The following is a 14,352-nucleotide window of genomic DNA, read 5'->3' as shown; positions in this document are numbered from 1 at the left end:
CAAAGCCCCCCCCACACACACACAAACACACTCACACACGCACACACACACACACACACACACACACACACATGATTAAAACATTTTAAAATAAACTTTTCTAAGTTCAAAGCAAGCTCACATAGGATCATCTATAACATGTATAAAAAGACACCAGGCCTACCAAGTTCCTTCCCCACCAGTCTGGGCTTTTTATTACTCAAATTTCACTGATTCCTACTCTAGGTTTTAATTTTTATCAAAATCAAAGCCGTTCTGGCAGTGTTCCACTTTGACATACATTCATAAACAAATTTAGACCTCTCACCATTATGGTGGCTATCTACATAATCTATATGTCTACATATATGCATACATATAACTAAATGTGTACATGCAATAGGAAAAATTCTTACATAGACTTTGAAAGACAGAACACTAGGCTATGGACATGGCATTTAGACATTGCTGTACTCAAATCAAAGCCTCAATTTTCTTTTATAAGCCACAAGACCTTGGATAGCTTGTTTATTATCTGTCTCAGTTTCAATTTCATTTGTTTCAAAACAAGAAATCTTAGTGCCAAGTTGTAATAACGCTATAAAAATGACATAACAAGCAACTGGAACGTATTTAATGAGAACTCGCCAGTGAGCTGGATGTACTTAAGGAGAACATATACTCCTCACGAATGTGGGAGGGAGAGCATGCCAAGCATGAGCCCATGGTCATGCTGAGAGGGAACACAGTATAGAGACTCTAGGGTCCGTTTTACAGCTTAATTAAATTCGTGTTTCTTGAGAACAACCTTACGCCTTGCTTTTCAGGAGCAAACTTGTTTTTATACAATGTCTGTGGCTGAGTCCCACCTTCTTAGACTTAGAGTGGGGTGGGAGTGAAGTGTACGGTTCAGTCACACTGCCTTACGGCAGAGGAAACTAACCCCTCTGTTTAGTGACTATCATGACTAGGGATGGGATTTGTCCATTTTCACTCATTTCCACAACTACTTCACAGCCTATCTGATGGCATGCCACCTCCAAATCAGTGCAGCTGAGACAACACTTTAGCATTTAGCCTGGTAGGTCTTCCTCACCCGCCCCCCCCCCCACCTCCTTTATGTTGAGCATCCGTGGAGAAATTCTAGGGGTACTGATGCGAACAACAAAGTCAAACTTTAGAATGTTCTTAGTAATTACCAGAAAGCATGGCTCTTCATAGACTGAGGAAACAGATGCAAGTAAGGGGCTTGTGCTGCCAACCTACACGGTAGCCATCTCTAGCCACAAGCCTCCACCCCTTCCTCTGTAGCTCCAGCTTTATTGTCCTTCCGCTTCTAACACTATTTCTACCTGATGGCATGACAACAGGTGCCGGATTAGCTCTTCAAGAGAATGAAAGCTCGCGATAGTCCCCCACACACAGGTTCTATCTGCCAAGATTTGGACTCAGTCTCAGCTTGCCTGTTTTGAAGGACGTGGTGCAATAATGCCAGATGGCAATTTCACTATAAAACTAGTAACATTTATATATGCATTAATTCAAGCCAGAGAAACCCAACCAGAAAAAAAAAAGCGTTTAAAGTCATCATTAGTAAAATATGATGTCTCAAAAAACTCCTCTATTTAATGGAATTATGTCTGCAGCTCTATGAAAGGATAAAAATCATTCTGAACCCAAAAGACCTGAGCAAAAAAATCAACATATGTATACACACACACACACACACACACACACACACACACACACGAAACTGTTCAATGAGAGACTTGAAAGGAAAATTCTAGAACACATAAAAATCTATAGACAAAATCTGAAACCAGTGCATGATAGGAGAAATAATCAAAGCCATCAAGCATACTGTAAAAGTATCTTTAATTTTATCAAACGCACTTATTTGTCATGCTTTGGGTGATGTCTGTCTTCACAGGTTGCTATAGAGATTTTCCTACATCTTAGGACGATAACTTCATCACGCTTCTGCACTAGATTGTTTACAGACAGGAAATGCTCAAGAACACACCTGAACCAAAGCACCAAAGTGTCAGAGGGCAGCCTGACATTGCTGCTCCCGCACTGTGGTCACCTGAGCTCTCAGGGTCTTGCTCACTTTCCCAGCCAGCCTGTAGGTTTGGTTCACTATATACAACTCTTATTGCTTTGTGACTATAACATGAAAATCACAAGGCATTGACATAGACACAGGGAAGACATAATTATCCTATTTTCATAAAAAATTAAAAAAAGACAAGTCAAAGTACTAAATAGAATGTTGAACTCATAAACAAGAGAAGCTAGTCCAAGTGTTTAAACAGCCAGAAGCTTACCACACAGGCAATTTTGAAAACTTTTACTTACTCTTACTGATTATGAATGCTATTTTTCTATTTTTCATTATACATATTTGGGTTCTGATTTGGGCTCCAAATTATTTATTCAGCTATAAGCGCTCTTTTTTTTCCTAATCAATTCAACCCACAGAAAATGTTTGACTTCATTTTTTACCTTCCTAACTTCAGGGACTGCATTTTCTGATGCACAATCAAAAGGATTTTCAGAATCATGTACATCATGGAGAATAATCAACCATAGTGACACCATACAGGACAGTCCCATGGGTGAGAACACAATATGTAGACAATGAGCACCTGCTTCCTGGCACTAGACAGCTTGTCAAGAGGAGTAAGTGCTTGCCACTTTCTACCTACTTCTGTAACATTGTGTGCAGTTCTAGCACAACACACATAATTTCCAGGACAGGGTAGATTAAGTCATTAAAGCTTCAGCGGCCTTGCAATGGAACTATCCAACTGAAAGCAAGAAAGATACGTCAAGTTTGAAAGGCAGAAAGCAGAAGGCCTCTCGAACAAGTATATTTCTACAATCTTTACAGGCAGAACAAGGACCAAAGACAGATTTTGATAGTAACAGGTCTCAAAGAAGGATGGAAAAATACTTTGAAAACACCAGTAACAATGGATGATGTTATAAAGAAAGCATGCTATCAGCTGCGCCAAAGAGGCAGGCCAAACCAAGACTGCCTAAAAGCGCATGCCCTTGAAGGGAAGAGGATAACTACTCTTAGGTCTAGAGACGTGAAGGCATGTTTTGTGCATTTGTTTCTGTTATTAAAATTGTGCCTAAGCATTTTGAAGTTTAGTCTATTTTATCAAGTATTAGTACATTAAGTAAGAACAGCTTTCATTAAGTTAAACAAAACCACCTTTACACCTTTCGATCATTATTTATTCCTAAGTCTCAACAGAAGGCTGCTTCCACATCTTGGCCATTGTCCTAGTTAAGATCACTATTGCTGTGATGAAACACCATGACCAAAAGAAACATAGGGAAGAAAAGGTTTATTTGGCTGACATTTCCATATCACTGTTCATCATAGAAGGAAGTTTGGACTCGCACTCAAGAGGACAGGAACCCAGAAGCAGGAGCCGATGCCAGGGCACAGAGGAGTGCTGCTTACTGGCTTGGCCAACTTGCTTTTATATTAAACCAAGAACCAAAAGCCCAGGGATGGCACCACCCACAATCAATCACTAAATAGGAAAATACCCTCCTAAGGCTGGATCTAGTGGGGGCGTTTTCTTACCTGAGGTTCCCTCCTTTCAGATGACTGTAGCATATACCTAGTTGGCATAAAAGCAGCCAGCACACCCATGCACTAAGCTCCCTGTATTCGGTGGTAGAAAGCAGTGAGCTACAGCTCTCTTTGCAACAGTCAGCTTCAAGAACTAAGTCTAACGTTGCCTCATTTCAGTATCCCCATCCTGTGGTGTCTTGTTGCTTTCTTACTCCTTCCTTGGAGATCTGTAACTGGGAAGTAGAACAGCGGTGGCAGGCAATAAGGTCTGGGAAGCAACTGCTGAGATCTGAGTGCTAAGGTGTGGCTTTAATTTCTTTTTCGAAAGGCAGGTACTCACACATGGCCAGAAACTGTGAACGTTCATGAACTTTCTAGACCAGCCTGCCAGTACATGTAGCTTTGTAAAAAGAAAACTTTCAAATACTTTAATGCTCATCTAAAATGATAATATATGATTATATTAGGAATGAGGAAAAGTACCGAGTCTTGATAGCTGCTTTAGTTTTGCTGTCTGTAATCTGGTTAGGGTGCAAGGACTGACACCCCAGGGCCCTCTACGCAATAGTCAAATATTCTACAACTAAGTAAATGGAGCTCAGCCATCAAGATACATTCCAGCTCGTACACTAATTCTGGCTAGAGAACCAAAGTAGACATTTAGATGCCCTGCAACACAACACTGTCTGTATTATTAAGAGTGTATGTACTATAAGCTCGTCAGTATAAGTAAAACGTGGAAAGGATCATTGTGGTTGTATACTGTTTTCTGGTTAGAGAGGTTATCAAAGAAAAATACTATGGCAACAAGACTGGTTATCATAAAGTATTTCAAGTTTAAGATGTGCACCCAGAAAGAAGCTATGACTATCCAAATGGACAAAGATGGAAATAAGTAAAGACACCTGTTTTGATGTTACAGAGACCACCATTTTATCTAGTTCTAGATGAAATAGCTGTGTTGAATAACCTATGCACTTCAGGTCACTTAAAGGTCCCATCCCTTCCTTCCTTTTTTGATAAAGACTTTGCCCATTTACTGTTCCCAGTTGGACTTAGTTTGATGAGATGTCAGCAAATTACAATGGGCCTCTGGGAATGGACAGCCTAGTAAAGACGAGGGTTAGGGAAAGCTCTGGTCTTGATCGCTCAACACAGCTGTACCAAGGGAAAAGAATAAAAGGCAGGTGAATAAAATTCTCAAAGGCCTCACGGAAAGTCTATGACTTCAGCCAGCATAATATTAACACAATAGAATGGCCTATTTTTAGTATGTGAGGTTGTTTTTGCGAACCACCATGCCATTGAACCTTGCTTTTTGTTCCTTCTACACCGGATTCACTCTTTCGTGGTTACTTGAAGATCTTTCCCAAGATTCCCTGTGATGAAAGGGAATAGCAAAAGTTATGAAAGGTAAAGTCCACCTCTAACCTTCGGAGACCCAGAGGAAGAGAAAGATAAATGGGGAACAGAAAGGAAAACGCATTGGCCAAGGCTACAGAAAACACTCCTCGGGTATGCCCTGAGAGAAAGATGAGGAAGTCCTGGTTCTCAGCATCGACTGCAAACCACCAGCCTCTCTCACTTCCCTTGCCCACAGAGACGACTTTTGCTAGTGAAGGAAGAAGTAGTTTCATAAACAATGATGAGAAGAAGAGGCAAGGGTGGGGTAGGAGAGAAACGTGAACACGGCAGACTGATTTTTAACTGAGAGATCAATGTCAGGCACTAAAAGGACAAAGGTTTGTTTCTTCGATGCCACTAGAACAATTTATAAAGCAATCAAGCCATAAAACATTGGCTGTTTTGATTCAGTAGTATCTTTGACCCAGGATACAAAAGGCTTAAGAAGATACAGAGAAGTAAACTTGACCTGGCCAGGAAACGTTCAAATCATGAAAGCTGCAGTAAGAGCCACCCAAGAAAGTTGGGCAGAATAGCGAAGGGGGTTTTCTACATTAACTGCCACGCTACCACTAATGCCGTTAGGTGACACAGTGGCATACGGGGAACATTTCGCAGCGTGTTTTCCAAAGCTTCTCTGACCAAGTGGGCAAGACGATGGCCTCCTTGAATCAAAACCTATTGCTCCTCAAGGCGTGCATAGCTGCTTTGATTAAACACAACAGCAGGTTTCAGTTGAGGGGACAATTCTTCTCTTTGGAGGGGAGGGAGAACAGAGTAATTGCCAGATGTTTGCAATTTTAGCTATAAAAAGATGGCTGCTTTCCATTCCTGAGTATGTTGGATCTTTTTTTTTTCCTTCTTTCTCCCAAGCTATTGTGGTTCACTTAAATAGGCCACTGCACTGATGAATCATCATTCAAAACTGCAATAATGGAAGCAGAAAAAAATATGGCATTTTAAATTCTCATGTAAGGGGAATAAATTAAAACATACAGGTACTAGTTATTTGCTAAGCAACAAAAATCGTGTTATTGCCTAAGACACTCAAGTTGAGTCAGAAGAGCTGTGCGTGGGTCTCCCCTTGACTACTTTCTATGGCCAGGGCTTGATGCAAATGCCTTACCAGCAAGTCTCGGTCTGTCCACCTGCAAAGTGGACACAAGCATCCCTTCTGGGCCTCATTCTCAGCAGAAAGTCTCAGTGCAGATCTGTTCCCATCCTGCCTTGTGCAGATAGGCACAGACCAGGAGAGGTGTGCAAATCTTGTTAAAGTGAGAAAGCAAGAATGAAATATTTGAATGTATTTAAAAGCCACACATTATAACTGTGTATACACATATACTTGGAGGCTTCTAACTATAAAGCTCGCCAATAGGAACCAAATACTCATTCCTCTTTTCATATACTGTGCCCTAAATATGAGTGGTGGGGAGAGGAAAGTGGAAACCTACTTATTATTTAAGGAACACTAGTGTAACTGGCTCGGAGACTAGTGACCACTTGGGCAAGGCATGATATCTGAGTGCCTGACAATCTGGGGACACATGTGGACCGAGTGAAGTCCAAGGACTGGAGACTAGCTGAATCTCATCAGAGAGAGAGAACATTCCACAACAGACACATCTACCTGCCACAATGCAAGAAGAAACCAAACGAAACCAATTTGAATGGGCCAGGCACCAAGAATACAGCCCATGCAAAGGGAGACCACAAAGGTTCACCTTAATCTGCCAGGATGACTTACACCACGGCAATTGTGGTTTAAAAAAATGAAGAAGAAAATCATGGAATAAGAGCCTCCGGGCAACATTCATGTTTTATTTTTAATAACGGCAACAATGTTGGTGGCACCTTCCACTGGCTTTCTACTGTTCCACACCAGATGCGGTGGCGAGTCACACTCCACTTAGGGGCCATCACAGCCTGAGTGAGACACATGCATATCTACAGTGACAAGCACAACAAATAGCATGTTGGGTACTCAGCCTAGCAACCCAGTTCCCAGAGAGTTAAACTGTGAAGGGAAAACTGGAGCACAGAACTCTCTGACTCGGGTCCGACGGCCTGCCTCAAGCTGTAGTCTGTACCCAAAGAAAACGCGTCATTCTCAGTTCTCTGATAGTTAAAACATAGAGTCATTTTCTGGGGCTTTATACTAAATCTTTATATTCTTAGCAAAACTGCCATTTTGATAAATCAACTCTCTCATGAAAATGGAAAGTACTTATTCACATCTGGTAATGGCTTAATTTATATAGCCTTGTTAAATAAAAATGGCCAGAAGTGGATGTGCAAAAATAAAAAAAGCATGAAATAGATCTAAACTAGTGTCAATAAAGGAATGACTGTTAATATGATTTCAAGTCATGAAAAAGTAAAATCTCTATAAGAGAGCCTATATTGGGTGACACTTCCAGGAATAAGACATAGAACCTAACCTGTAGGTTTCCTGCACAGACAGTAACTTTTAAAGAGGAAGTACTTCATAAAACTCAAATCGAAATGAGCAGGTTAATATCAAGTAACTACAGGCTAAAAGGACATCTTAAGCTCATCCTCACATCATTAAGAAGCTTAGCAACATGACACAACTCATCTGAACCACAGGACATTTCCAGTGGTTACTCCCACGGCTAGCTGCAAGGCTGCCTCTGTGTTGGTAACTGCACATTACTACAGCTGGCGGACACTGCCACGCCTCGTTCACATCAGTGCGCAGGTGATTTACATCACATGCTTAGATACTGTTAACGGTCAAGCAGTTCTCAGTGGTACTCAGGGTAGAGAATAACAGGGGGAAAGTGTTCTTTATCTTAATAAGCTAAATATCAAGATCGCTCGTGTAGAATGTGGCATAAGAAAGAGACACTGTCTGAAATGAGGGACAAAGATTCAAGTCCGTTTTGCCCTGGGTGACTGTTCATCGTGTGTGCATCCTCTCTATTGTCTGCAAGTGACAGTATCCTTTACAGCAAAGCAGGAAGGCACAAACAAAATCCAAATGGACTTCATGTGCAGTAAAGACCAAATGTCCAATAAAAAGATCTGCATTCTCTATGTATTACTCATGAGAGAAACCGTTTTGGTAAGAGTCGAAGTCAGCTGGAAGAAAGGACTCAGTGAGAGAACACTTGCTAGCATGTCTGATAACTGCACGCTGGCTTGTGTAAATTACTGAAATAAGGGAACAATAATATTTTATTGCACGTGGCTTCTACATTATTCGTCTCACTGTGGGTCTCCTGAATATTAGGTATCTCCTTTGTCACCAAGAACAATGATAAAGTTACAGGGCCCCGTGAACAGTAAACTAGGTCGGAGAGATGGCGAGCAGGTATTTTGAAATTTAAAAAACAAAACAAAACAAAATAAAAAAAAAAAAAAAAAAGAAAAAGAAAAAGAAAAGAAAAAAACTTTGCTCATTTCTTCAGAACCATCCCCAAGTATGCGGATAAGTAAGAAAGCAAGGAAGAACAAAAAGTTTAACTTGGATAATATCTCATGGTCCACGGGGTGTTTGTTTGAGAAGGTCACAGTCTGTCTCCAGTTATAAGAAAACCAATGGGGAATGGCTCCCCTTCAGCGTCTCTCTACACAGAAACACTTGATTATACAGTAGCAGAGATGAAGCAAGGGCTGCCGATACCCCTGGCCAGCACCGCAGCAGAACATGTGGCGCTCAGGCTGTGCCACAGGCGTGCCCGCCCTGCTGCCCTTGCTCTGTTGTGACTCAACTTCAAGGAGCTGTTCTTAAAGGAAAGTGAAGAGATTGATGGGAAATGTGGGTCCACTCACAGCAAATTCACCCTATTTTCACTGTAGAGAAACCCCCAGGAGTCCACTGTACATGTGACGACATTAGAAAAGATCTGTTAATGCCCCCAAAGATCACAGTGAGCTGTACCCTCTGCTTCTGCACTCACTGGTCCAGTAGACTTAGATGCTTTTCTACCTGGTAAAGCCTCAACTCTTTGTCTATGATGTAAATCAAATATCCCTGTCTGTCTAACATTCCTCAGTATTTCTATTTTTTATTATTCTAAATTTAAATAATGTGACCCTCCATATGAGATATCTCTGGACTACAGACAATGTAACTTTCTTGAATATGGCATCACACAGATAATATGATGGGCAGGAAGTCAGGGAGAATGTTGACAGGGGAAAGTACAGGGAGCTTGAGGGTACCACATTCCTGGTATATGCCTTCCTCTGCCCCAGGTTTTGTTTTCAGCAGTCTAGTCTATGAGTATTTTTAAGGAAGAATGACAAAAAAAATACCATACAATGAATACTTTTACAGCTCCTTAGGTCAATCATTATTCTAGGCCATGGTTTCTCTATATAGTCTATTTGCCCAAAGGCTCAAGTGTCGATTTTTTTTTTATAGTAGCCATAATGAACCCATTTATAGCTGATTTACATAGACTTGCCATGACCCAAAATCAGCTGAGATTTCAAGCATCACTATAAGAAGTTAATAAAAGAGCAAAAAACCTGGAATACAGAAAATTGAGTATTACCAAGCCATCCTTGAGGAAATAATCTTACATTGTTAAGTTTTAAACCTCCTGTTTTTGTATCCTAAGCAAAATTCTTTAAAGCAACATTATATAAAAGCCTGATGCCACAGAAGAGAGTTCAGAGGGAGAGGCACAGCATTAAGGAGAATGATTTTGGTCCTGAATGATTGCTCGCAGGGGAGCAGATATTCATGATTCCAAAAATCTACTGTCCCTATCCACAGGAAAGCAGTAGGATGCACTCAGCCTCCAGTGACCACTGGGCCTTGGTGGTCATGAAATAAATTTGTGATGACAATGCTTTGGTTGAATACCAGTCAGAATTACCTGTGAATACAACTTATACACAAATTAAATAGGACATGAATTTTTTCTTTTGTTGTTCAAGTTTTTGGAGTAGAAGATACCATTGAAAACTAAATTTAAACTAAATATAACAGTGGCCACAAAATATACAACTTATGTAAGATAGCACTCCACGAAATCATATACTTCTTTTTCTGACAATTATAAAGATTTTACCGAAAAGATATGGACTAATAGAAATTTCCAAAAATACTATAAAATCTATGGAATAGTTCACCTAGCTTCTTCCCAGGGCAGTATGGCATATGGCTGCTGTGAGTCATCAAAATGAGACTCCGAGAGTTCACACTACCACTGGGTGAATCTCTGCCAATTCCAGCATGTGGGGCTTATACCCATCAGCATGCGTGTGTATAATTCAATGTTGCATGGGTAGGCACATAGAAGTATCAAAATGCTGCCATACAAGAACACGTTTGCTTTCTCTTGGCATGAGCACCTGCACTCTGCCTACCTCTGGCCAATAGCAACCACTCCTCTCTGGAGCTTTCTCATCTCAGCAGTGGCTGTGGGTGGAGCCATGGCCATACAAGGTGGAGCCCTGGCCATCAGCAGGGCTTTCCTATCACCTGCCTGTAACCTGTGTAAGTCCTCACCATGGTGCCCTCGACGATCACATGGAGAGAAAGAAACTTAGCTATTCAAGTTTAAAACGCACCAACAGTAGCATACATTTAGATACTTTAAAATGAAGACAAATAAAGAGCACCTCCCATACAAATCAGCATTAATCACTGTTTTTCAGGCTGTGTAAGAACCGGGAATCCATCACCTTATTACAAATTCATTTCAACAGTTAATTAGGCCGACAGGCTACAAAATGAATGAGAATTTTGTCACCAATTACATGAACGTCTCTTTGTGCTAAAACATCTAATCTATTCTGTTCATGTGTATTAGTTCTCAGGGCGGCTTCCAAACAAGGCATCACGAATGCATCTGTGACGCACAGCTAGGATAATAGTAGGAGAAATCCCTCGCCTACTGCTGTATAATGCTCGACAAGCCACTCGGGAGTCTCCGAGTCTCTAAAACCTGGATAATAACTCCAGCCTGCACTCAACAGTCAGTCACGCAGAAGAGCATTCCTGGGCCATGTCGGTACATTTTCTATGAAGATATCTAAGAATCAAGTCTTGTTATTTAGGAAGTTAGATATCGTATGAGGTTAAGTTTTAGGATTATGCCTGCCTAGAGCTGTAAATTTTCTGTTTATAACATTTAGGCAGTGTGATTTTTAACACTATAAGCTTAGTAATGTGTATTGATATTTATGAAGGCCATTATTAAAAATGAAATTCATATTAGTAATCATTTATTGTTATTAAAGTTTGTAATTTAGAATTACTATTAATAATATTATAGGAAAATAGCTATACTTGTAATAAAAATACTATTTCACAACTTATCAAGGTTACTAAATATTAATGACAATAACTCATGCCTATTATAAAAGAAAATACATTCCCTCTGCAGAGTCTCCAATTGCTAATTGTCACTACTTGAGCCCCTCAAAGAACACCTACCACAAATCTGTTTTATGGGAGTGAGTGTTGAGTGTATAGCGACAGTTCCCTGAGGCCATGATGCACTCTGTCTTGTAAAAATATTTCATACTTACCGTTATGGTGGACACTGAAAGTCTTAAAGATAGTATTACCAGGTACTTCCCTTTGTAAAACAAAACGGTGAAGAAGAAAAGTATTCTGCCCAAATTCATGATAAAACAACTACATGGTGTCAATGCCTAGACAGGTGCTTCGCACCCTTCCTAACCTTGCAGCCCTTTAGTACATTTCTTCATGGTGTGCTGACCGCCCCCCCCCCCAAACCATAACATTGTTTTGTTGCTACTTTATACCTGTAATTTTGCTACCATTATGAACCATAATGTAAGTATCTGATATGCAGGATATCTGACACGTGACCTCCCCCCAAAGGGGGTCATGACCCACAGGTTGAAAACTGCTGACCTAGACAGACCATCACCTAGTGCCGTGCCATGGGGAGGGCGGCAGGGAGGGGTCGGGATACCTGGTGTGATGTGAACAACACCCCAAGAATTATAAACTCCTCCTTCAAGAAGACGTAAAGATCAAATTATCACAGTTAGTATCTGATTCTTTGAAGAAGAAACAGCTTTTCTCCTTGCCCGCGAGGACCTGAAAATGACAAGCTATGCCCTGCCCTCCATAGCAACAGAGGAAGCTGAGATCCTTCCACTGATGCTGAGAAGGGCATCCCGGTCACCCACAGGCGGGGAGTTGCTGAATGTCCTCCCAGCACGCTCTGAAGCATAACCACAGCCTAACACATTGCAACTGCCTGACTGTGGTTCCTGATGCGTTAACAGGATGGACAAGCATAGGAAAAGATGTTTGTTAGCTGTAGTTCCGAGGTCACATACAAGATTACTTAGCATGAAGAGTAAAGGGAGTCTAGAGACAGGATAGCACTCTATGAGTCCAAATACTGAAGACGCCACTGTGTTCCAGCAGCATTTCTTTAGATTAGAGATACAGGGCACTTGGTGAAGTAGACGATGTTCCACAGGCACCAAGGGAAAGACTAGACAAAAGAATTTTCAAACCCTTCTTGTTTCTAACACTCGAAACTCCATATTAATGTGTGTAAAATGGTCCAACTATAAACACAGGAAAGAAATTAACATGGACACATTTCTAACAAGGAAAACCCAGTTCTTAAGGTTGTCAAGGCCTCTTGTTACTATGTCGTATTAACACTGTTCTAAAAGTAGTTCCTCTACATGGAGTGGGTTTATTCACATTAGGTAACAGCGCAGAAGAGTGGGGAAGAAAACATTCCAGCTTAGGAACCCCATTTGATAGGATCATCTCCCCTTCACCTGCTCTGACTACATAAACTTCCCCCCTCTCTCTCTCTCTCTCTCTCTCTCTCTCTCTCCCTCCCTCCCTCCCTCCCTCCCTCCCTCTCTCACACACACTCACTCATGTGTGCACATCGCATTTGCATACATGCGTGTATGCATCAACTAGGTACAGAACTGTAGACTTAGCCCCATTACATCATTCTTTAATAAGCTCTTGCGTTTCTGGTGGTCTAGCAATCAGTAAAATGGAAATAACATCTGTTCTGTCTGCCTGAGAAAGCGGCAGTAAAAATTATCTTCCGAAAATTAAAACACAAAACAATGAAATGCAAATGCTGAGTAAAACATAAAAGAACGAACCAACATAAAAGGTTCTACCACACGACCACCCAGAATCGGGGCACCACAGATCCACTTGTCAGATATAAAAATGTAAATTGGTAAACGGAATTTTAGATATTACAGAAAGATAATTCTATACCACGAGGCAATTCCAGCTTCACAAACTTGTCAAACTATGGAGAAACAGAGACAGAGACAGAGAGACAAATAACAGAATAACCTCAATACCATTTCAGATGAAAAACATACCTTAGGAACAGTCATATACTTCAGTACCTATAAGAACAGAAAAAGAATTCCACTTTCCTGTACCATCAAAGTTTAACGTTTTATGGCTCTGGCTCTCCCTTAGTGTTTTCTTAGCTGTTCTTAAAGTAGAAGCCAGATTACAAGGATAAACAATACTGGAAGGTGGCACTTTAAGAACCAGAGGAAAATTGTCTTATTTCATTTCCCTTGGGAAAAAAAAGCACAATGCATTCCAGAAACTTTACAAAAAAGTACGTGTACAGGAAACATTCATTCTGTAATACACACACACACACACACACACACACACACACACACACACACACACAGAGAGAGAGAGAGAGAGAGAGAGAGAGGGCGCCTCAATGTTCAGAGTTGGACACAGAAGGTATTTAGCAATGCAGGGGGCATTTAAAATAGTTGGGCAAATATCAATTCTTTTTAAATTCTCTGAGAATCAAAGAGCCTATGACTTAAAAAACCCACTGACTGGGGAAAGGCGTACCCACTGTGTGCCAAAGTCCTCTAGACAAAGGTTATTAGCACAGTACTCGATGAAAGAAAATTATAACATATGGGTATCGCATAAATATAAGCTGATATGGAAAACGTGTGGGTGCCTTTCTACTTTCACAGTCAGAAGTGAAAAGTAAGAAAGCAAACCCCAGAGATCACAGACATAATACCAATGTGAGAAACGTAATCGCTAACTTGAAGGCAGCAGTGTTTAGACAACTTCTCAAATGAAAAGCACATGGAATGGTGAAGGAGAGTAAACGTGACTCAACTACACAGCCTGAAGCTACACAGCGCCTGTGCCCAACAGCCTTGGCACAGACGACCCTTAGCCATAAAACACAGTGAGGGACATCTATCTCTCTCTCAGAGTTGCAATCTCTTCAGGGATGTGGGTGGGAGCTACTACACTGGATTATATGAAAACGAAATCGAAAAAACAGCAGAAGAATTGAGCGTGCGGTATATACCACATGTCCGGTAAGCAGGCAAAAGGCAAGCAGGACTAAGAAGTGTGGCAATGC

General features: G+C 41.0%; 1 protein-coding gene across 2 annotated transcripts in view; it reads right to left on the bottom strand.

The window, feature by feature from the left end:
• Positions 1-14,352, bottom strand: part of Lpp (LIM domain containing preferred translocation partner in lipoma) — a 441,832-nt gene that overhangs the window by 375,445 nt on the left and 52,035 nt on the right. The window lies entirely within an intron of this gene.

Source organism: Acomys russatus, chromosome 8 (assembly GCF_903995435.1).
Source record: "Acomys russatus chromosome 8, mAcoRus1.1, whole genome shotgun sequence".
In the NCBI taxonomy this organism is placed as follows: domain Eukaryota; kingdom Metazoa; phylum Chordata; class Mammalia; order Rodentia; family Muridae; genus Acomys; species Acomys russatus.
The sequence above is the reverse complement of the archived record's forward strand: the minus strand, read 5'-3'. Positions and strand labels throughout refer to the sequence as shown.